This window comes from Malus sylvestris, chromosome 12 (genome assembly GCF_916048215.2).
Source record: "Malus sylvestris chromosome 12, drMalSylv7.2, whole genome shotgun sequence".
Classification (NCBI taxonomy): domain Eukaryota; kingdom Viridiplantae; phylum Streptophyta; class Magnoliopsida; order Rosales; family Rosaceae; genus Malus; species Malus sylvestris.
Genome location: NC_062271.1, coordinates 15,132,845 through 15,141,277, shown reverse-complemented (window position 1 = coordinate 15,141,277; position 8,433 = coordinate 15,132,845). Strand labels below are relative to the sequence as shown.

General features: G+C 38.3%; 1 long non-coding RNA gene across 1 annotated transcript; it reads right to left on the bottom strand.

The window, feature by feature from the left end:
- Nucleotides 1-2,956: 2,956 nt before the first annotated feature.
- On the bottom strand, nt 2,957-4,799 carry LOC126592484 (uncharacterized). The gene is made up of 5 exons (XR_007612653.1): nt 4,574-4,799; nt 4,372-4,449; nt 4,208-4,285; nt 3,617-3,679; nt 2,957-3,073 (listed from the first exon to the last, which is right to left on the bottom strand). It is a non-coding gene; the product is annotated as an uncharacterized LOC126592484 (long non-coding RNA).
- Between the last annotated feature and the right edge of the window lie 3,634 nt (nt 4,800-8,433).

Here is an 8,433-nt window from a genome sequence, read left to right as displayed (position 1 = left end):
ACCTACATACTTGTCTTAGTGTCACAACACGAATGGGATGAGACTTTCCATCCTTCCATTTGAAGCGGACACAATATGTACCGGTCTAAGCATTGTCAGTTTCCCTCCGACAATCCAATGACTAGGAACCTTTTGGACATAATGGTTATGTGAAGAAGGTCTCTGTAGTCTAACATCATTAGATTGCTTCTTCAATCGATCCATTGTCCATGGATACACTATTTAGGACATATATCGTTTATTGAGATAGTCCTAATTCGTGTTTTTGACATTTGATGTATAAGAGTCATCCATACATCGATTCATTTGTCCTGAAAGGTTTCTTCCAAAGATTGACTTTCAGGGCATATTTTCAACAATCTCCCAGTTTCACTAAAGTCAATCACTAGTGTATCTTATACATGCTAGTCGAGAGAGCTTATGCTCGTAGGTTAACTTGGTTATGTATTAATCCCTTTTACCATCTAAAAGGGATTTACTTATCAAATGTTTCCAAAACATTTGATGATGTCTCTTTATTGTGTTCAAATACTTTGATGAGACCTTGATTCCATGGCTTAAGCTATCGCCCCATTACGTCGTAGTATCCTACTAACGACCTTATGGTTTGGATTCAATCATTGGTTCTATAAGAACCCCTTCATTCAAAACACCTTTTGAAGCAGTTTCTAAAACAATATATCGTCATATATTTTGTTTGTATACCTTATACAAACTTTGCTCCAACCTTGAGACCGTTGTAGTACAATACTAACAATTCATTCATATGATTAGTACTTCATCCATTATGAAGTTCAATTTGTTAAAATGGCTTATTCCAAAGATTGACTACATCGATTCATTTGTCCTGAAAGGTTTCTTCCAAAGATTGACTTTCAGGGCATATTTCCAACAAGATAAGGTCAAAATCAACCATATGCAGAGGTACAAGATATGCTTTCATGAGTACATCACCCACGAAGATTGGACAATTTCTGAACTCCTCATTAATTTGAATACTTTCATTCGTAAGGATAGATAGCCCAAATTCATAATCTAGAGGGGAAGGTTGAACATTCGCCATACGATCAAATTGAGGAGATACATAAGAATGAGTAGCACCCGGATCAATTAAAACTCGAGCAAGATAACCAAAAGCATTCAATGTATTGGTAATCACATTAGGGTCTTCATCCGCTTGCTGTCGATTCACCGTAAACATCTTATTTTACGGTGTACCTCCCGAACCACCAGAAGTACATCTGCCATGTGATCTCTGAGTCTGATTCCCACGACCCTACTGGTTACTCTGAACTCGGCTACCAGAGGCTCCCCTTACTGGTTTGCCCCTAAGAAGTATTCTGCTGAATGAACTGCGAAATAGATTGTGGAACTAGAGGCAAAACAGGTTAAGAAAATTGGTGAATATGAGGATCTCTATATGGATTGGGCTTAAAGAACTACTGCCCATAAGTAGGATAAGGTGCAAACTACTGATAAGAATTATCTGGAACTTTAGGCTCAAGTTGCTGAGTCATCCCATAAGACATCCATAATGTTTTCAAATTAGGGTGATTCTTCCGATAATGTCCGAGTTAACCATAACTAAATCAAACTCGTGTACCTGCTCTACATTTACCCCTATGATATGTGAAACAAGTAGTACAAAAAGGTATGGGATCCTTACGGAAAGAGCCATCCTGAGATCCGCTGCCAAATAATCGGCTACTACTACTTGAATCCTTACTGGCATGAGGTGTAGTATTATTAGATCCACCACTAGTAGACCCATAGGGCTTACCCTTATTCTTAAAAGCTATCTTACTCTTCATTCCACCCATAGACAATGTTTCCTTGATATTCTTGGCCTTGAACTTACTCTTGAATCCTCCAGATTGTTTTCCACCACCACTAATGCTCGTTTGTTTACCCTTAGCTATCTACTTATCCTTCTTCCTGTTGATCGCTTGTTCAACCTGCTGAGCTGTACGGAAAACTGTCTCATAGGTAACACCGTCATTGACCACAGCAGGTGCACAACTCAGGGTTCCATAAATAAACTGCTTCTTATTCTTATCGGCGTTATCACGAAAACCAGGACAATACTCAACCAAATGCTGGAATGCACTCTTATAGTCAACAACAACCATATCACCCTGCTCAAGAGCAAAAAATTCCCGCCTTCAGATTGCCTGAAATTCAGGGCTAAGAAAACTATTCTTGAACCGCTCCTTAAAGAGATTACAGGTCCAAACCTTATTAGCCTAAATAGATCCCAGTTCTTGGAACTGTTAACCATGAAGAAAGTCTCACTCTCTGGTCCTAGGACATCTCATAACTTTAAGAACATCATCCATATACTCCAACCAAGACTCGGCTTCTTCTCCGGCACCCAGACAATTAAGAGAGAGGCACCATGGCTCACGACAATTTTTGCTTGAGTGCGACCAAGATTTACATTAGGAAGGAGCTGGGCCAATGCCCCAGTAAATGGTTGTAACCTCAGAATAAGAGTATGTTCACTCCTAGGCAGCATAGTTCTGTCAAGTAGACATTAAATAATTAGCACAATTAATAGCATCATACGATGTAAATGTATGTTTCCCCCAACCATGCTCTGATAAAAAATTGACACACCCAACTCCAATAATACAAGTTACGAGGTCATGATGTGCTGGCCCACACTAAATTGACTATATGACTCCATCTGAAGATGACGTCACATGCCAACTTAATGACGAAGCCATAGTATGATATTTATGATGTGCAAGAATTTGAACCAAAAGATGTTCATTGAAATAATAAATCCAAAGCTGCTACATAAGTACTTATCATCCTCCTCACTTAGGGACACAAATTATCTCGGGTTTAACCTCATTATTAATCATATCGCATCAGAGCAACTAGAAGTTTCACATAACAGTAAATACAACAAATTGTAGTGTTATGCATAATCAAAATTACGATCATGCAAATATTATTACAACTAAGATAAAACTGTAGTAAATGAGCCATCACCCAAAATCCAGAGGATGAAAGCCTCACTGCCAAGCCCACTCGTCCCCACCGATGTTCTCCTTAGTCTCGTGACGTCCTTAAGGGGTCGATAAAACTAAATGTGAGTGAACCAGTTTTATCACAGTCATAAAATCATCATTAAACATAATAACCCTTGTTTTGAAAACATATATAATGAAAAACTATATAATAGAATACTACCATAATAGTAAAGTCTCATTCATCAATATCAACGAAAAACCATCAAGTCAAGTCAGTATACCTTCCATCAATCAATCATGCTAGCATCCACTAACATAAGTATAGCAAGCAGGAAATATACTAGCATCAACTAGTTAAACTCAATACCGGTAATAATCATCAACCCTAGCGTCCACTAGGAAAAATATAACATGCAAACAAATCTACGACTGAAGATAGCTATACAACTCATCACATGATGACCCTATGGTGAAAATAGATCAAGAATAATCTAAAGATATTATCAATATCATCACTAGTCTCATCAGAGACTAACATATTAATATGCATCCACATATTAAGCATATATAAGCATGTGTGTGTGTATAAATATTATATATCGTAAAAATGTTTTAGTTTTTCAAAGAAGTCCACTCACAGGTAAGCAGAGCGTCCCTCGCAAATAGGCTTATTGCCTGCATCATTCTGATCCTCAATTAACCTTGTGAATATCAATAGGAGCTAAGATAAGCTTAAATCATTATTTTAATGGAACATAGTCCAATTCAACCATTTAGGCTTCAAATTTGCACAAATGGAGGGAACCATATGATTTAGAACACCAAAAAACCTAGCGTTAGGTCTTGGGTCTGTCACGTGCTGCCATATACGTTGCCATACATCATCTTGCTTTTGCTGCGTGCCACTACACATTGCCATGGTGGTGTCACACGCCGCCGCGATTCAGCGAGTAGATATCACACTTGTCGTCGTTGGAGCCACGCGCCGATGCGGTAAGGTTTTTAAGTAAGTTAATGGAATATATATGTGCCTGTAGAAGGTTTCGTTAAAACTAATGGAATCTCAGCCTTTGTCGTTAAACTTAATGGTGACCATCGTCGATCGTTGGAGCCTCACTAGAAATTGCAACGAGAACCCATAAAATGATTTAGGGCCTCTTAAGCTCGATTTCAATGGTTTCAAGGCTAAAATCTAAGTAATTAAGTCCTAAAAATCACCATAAACATACGTAGGATCTTTTTGGGACGAGGAGAGGCTGAATCCTTTTTGGATTCGACCGTTGGAGCTCGATGCAACTCGCCAGAATCTGGAAAAAGGTTGCCAGAGTACATGTATGTCAAATCCTGACAAATTTTGAGCCCAAAACTCACATGCAAGTAGATATTCAGGTACCTAGGGTTGTTTTCGAGGGGGTCCGTGCACTACCAGTCGCAAACTCACTAAAGTTTGCCTGAAGAAGGCCACCAAAATCTGCAAAAATTGCACAGAAGTAAAACAGCGGTTAAAACCCTTGGTTCAAACTAGAAAATGGCATGGATTTCATCCCAAGCAAGATAAATACTCAATGCAACGAAATTTGGAAAAAGAACCTCACTTGGGTTCGAATTTCAGAGCTTGACACTCACGGTTTCAATGGTGGTTTACACTGGGATGGTCTGATTGTGCACATAAGAGCATCCCTAATTTTTTCTCATCTTAGAGATGAAGATTTCAAGGTTTTTGGGTTCGATTTGTTATGGTTTCGAAGAGAAAAGAGGATGAGAGCTCTCAGAGCCTTTAGAGGGAGAGTGAGGGTTTTGAGAGTTTGTGAGAGAGAGAGAGATTGGTTGTGTTTTCAGTTGAGGGAAAATAGAGAGATCGAGAGTTATGTAATCCCACTTAAACCTATTAAGTGAAATTATAAAGTTGCCCCTCACTAATTGTAAAAATTATAATTAGGTCCTCAAGGTCTCAATTCGTATTTCGATTCTGACGTAACACATACGTACGAAAAATGAAGATTATGAAACTTAAGAAAGTACGACGATATAATTCTCGAGTTGAGGCTCGATAAATTAGTTAAGACACCTACTCGGGCAAAATAGTCATTTCACGCGTGTCGGGAATAAAATACAATATTTTAAGGTATGAATTGTAAAACTGGGCTTCTGTTTCTTTTTTTGACAACCATCTTTTTGTTGTGCATTTTTTCCCTCATAGGTCATGCTGGTTTAATCAGCCTGCACTCTACAATTTGTTGGGTTGCTGCTTGCCTCGGTCGAAAACTAATTTTGTTTAACTCAAACCATGTCTTAAAACCCCGAATGTTCTAACTTTGATGCTTATCGATTTTTATTTTTATTTTTTATATTTTCAATAGCACCAACCACAATCTTGTTCCCTTTATTAACTGGATTTCCAAGCCGTCACAAGTTCGATTTCACTAACATGGAAGTTTTTTACAAAAACTACTTTATCTGGGTACAAGACATGAAGCTCTACTATCAAGAAGCTGAGATTCCATTGAAGCCAACAAGGGCAGGAATAAAGTCGAATAAGCCTCTGCCATGATCTTCATTCGAACAATATGCCTTAAGCATTACAATGGAAGTACCTTGCTAAAAAGGACACCATGACTCTTTGACTCACTCTGTAAACCTTTTAATCATATGGTCTTGCCTGTAGCAAAACATCATTAGAACCTTTACGTCCATGATATGTACAATTTTGAAGTTTATAGAATTTGAATTTTGACTAGAGAAGACTTTTCTTGTCCTTCATGTCTCTAATTTTCTCCTGAAGCAGCAGTGTAGAGAGTGGAAGTTTACCAAATTCTCATATCTGATTACTAACACAATTGTTAGAGAAAGGTGCCCTAATGATTCAATTGGAAAGTACCGAATGATATGGGCCCAACTTTGGCTGAAGCCTACTGAATGGTATAACTTAACTTCGGTTGAAGTATACCGAATAATCTAACCTAGTTTCAGTTGGAGCCCATCGAAAGACATTCCCTATTTCAGCAGGGATTGAAGGACATGCTCTACTTTGACAGAGGTGTAACAAACAAAAGGCTTTGTTTCGACAAACGTTTACCGAATCTGCTTATCTTGTTTCGGCTGGAAAATACCAAACATACCCATGAGTTTGTTTCTCTCTTTCTTTCTTTCTCTCTCTCTTTCTCTCTCTCTCTCTCTCTCTTTCTCTCTCTCTCTCTCACTCACCCACTTTAGCATTTGTTTTACAACATATGGTATAATCAGGGTCTGCCAAGGGTGGCATTATAGGCAGATGTGTGATCCTTAGCAGCGTAGATCCAAAACTTCAAGAATAAAGGACAATATTCCCGAACCTTAACCTTGCATAATCTACTTCTGTTTTGATGGAAGAGATCATTGGTTATGGACTTGTCTATGCCCCTACCAATGTTATTGAGGAGTACCATTCTCGTTGTAAATCTGTGAGACTAATTTTGCTCCACCTAACACATTTGGAAGAGCATAATTCCGACATGAAATTTCCACGTTGGCCGAATCCCCTTAGTTAAACTTGGTTAACTTTGTGAACAATTTTCTTTGTTCCCAGATTCACCTTTGGTGTTTGTTTTAGTTCTGGATAATTTTATGGATATTGTTGTCAAATATGAGTTGATTGAATTATGTTTCTAATACATGTGACCGAATTCATTTAACACATGATTAGGTATAAATTTGGGGAAGTTAGTTGTCTAGATGAATGTGATAATACCACTATTCTAAAAATTGGCCTAGGCACTAGGAGGTGGATGTCCGATGAGATTTAGGCTAAAATGTGGAGAAAAATCAGGTAGGGGCTAGGCAAGTGCCTAGGCAGGTTAGGTGGGCTGGCGGCTAGGTGGGTTAGTGGGCTAGGTAAGCTAGGCAGGCTACAGGGTGGCTTGGCGGGCTCGGTGGTTCCATTGTTTTTAATTTTTTTAATTAAGTTAAAGGGTTTTCTGGGTAGTCTACTAAAAACGAACTCATATAAGAATTGCTGAATTTTCGAATTTGGTTTTTGTTTTATGGTTTTTCTTATTTTTGCTGCATTAGTTTGTGATGATGGCAATGCTATAATAGCTTAAGTTTTAAGTTTTAACTTCCCAAATTCTCAATAAAAATATAGTTTTTACTTTTTAGAGTGTAAGTAGGAACTTATTTATATGTTATATAATAAATTTAATTAAATTTGCTTGGTCCACCTAGGCCCTGCCTAGCCGCGTAAGCACTAAGCCTTAGGTCATTGCCCGACTAGCGCCTAACGTCTTTTAGAACCTTGGCTAATACGCACACTAACTTAATACCTAAATCATTGCTCCAACAACGAATTCAGGTCTATCTAACCTAATTAAGGGCCTTGGCACTGCTCCTCATTGTATGAATGCAATTAAGTTACCATTAAGGGGCCTTATATTTCCTTCGAGAGAATAATAATCATGAACAAGATCATTGAACAAAATAAAGTGGGATATCTTTGCACCACCTCCAAAATATGAAGCCTAAAGCTATATTTTGGGATCAATATGCTGCATCCCAATTGTGACCCCGCTACGTCTGGCTGCCTGAAGCCGTCTAACTTGAGCAGTTTACTTGGTTTGGCAAGACCATTTGGGACACTTAGGTTGAGATATGATGCCTCGCACTAGAAGACACATCGCCTTACCTGTCGTAAAGATTTTATGCCTATAAGCACACTTTGCCAAGCCTGCTTGTTGGGAACTAGATTTTTATATCATCCCTTGCAAATATATTAAATGACCATTTTTTCACACTGGACTATACAACGAAAATATGAACCATGTATATACTTATGGTTTTGGTTGATGTATCGACAAACTAGTCATATGTTTGTCCACACACATTGCTTCTAAACTCTTGGCCAATTTTACCTTAAGGTTTACCACCCTAACTATCTCATAAAGTCTAGAAGACTGGATAATGTCGGAGAGTTTATATCAAAGATTTTTTTTATAAGTATTGCATGTTTTTGGGTTTGAAGTTCAATATTGAAGTCCCCATGTTCACTAGCCTTACGGAAGAGATCACAAAGCACAATTAAATTGATCACTCAAACCTTGGTGAACGCACCACGCTTTTGGTTTCTGCTTAGGGCTATGCAATCTTGTATGTAGCTATGTTGGTCTGCTTGAGGCCTATTGCCACCTAACCTATTTTTGGCATTACAGTAGGTTATTGGGTACAACATAACGCTTCATACTTTCACATTTGGGTGTGCAATTTACATGCCAAGTTGCGTTATTGCAACGTACCAATATGGGTCCTTAAAGAAGGTTGTGACTCTTTGTCGATAACGATTCTCCTTCACACTAGCTCTTTAGAGCCATTACAAGCAATTGCAAGCGATCTCTTTACCACTCATTTACGGTTGTCACTTCAATGACAACCTTTTTGTCGTTAGGGGTGAGATAAGAGCGTTAATGTTCCTAAAGAACGATAAAAA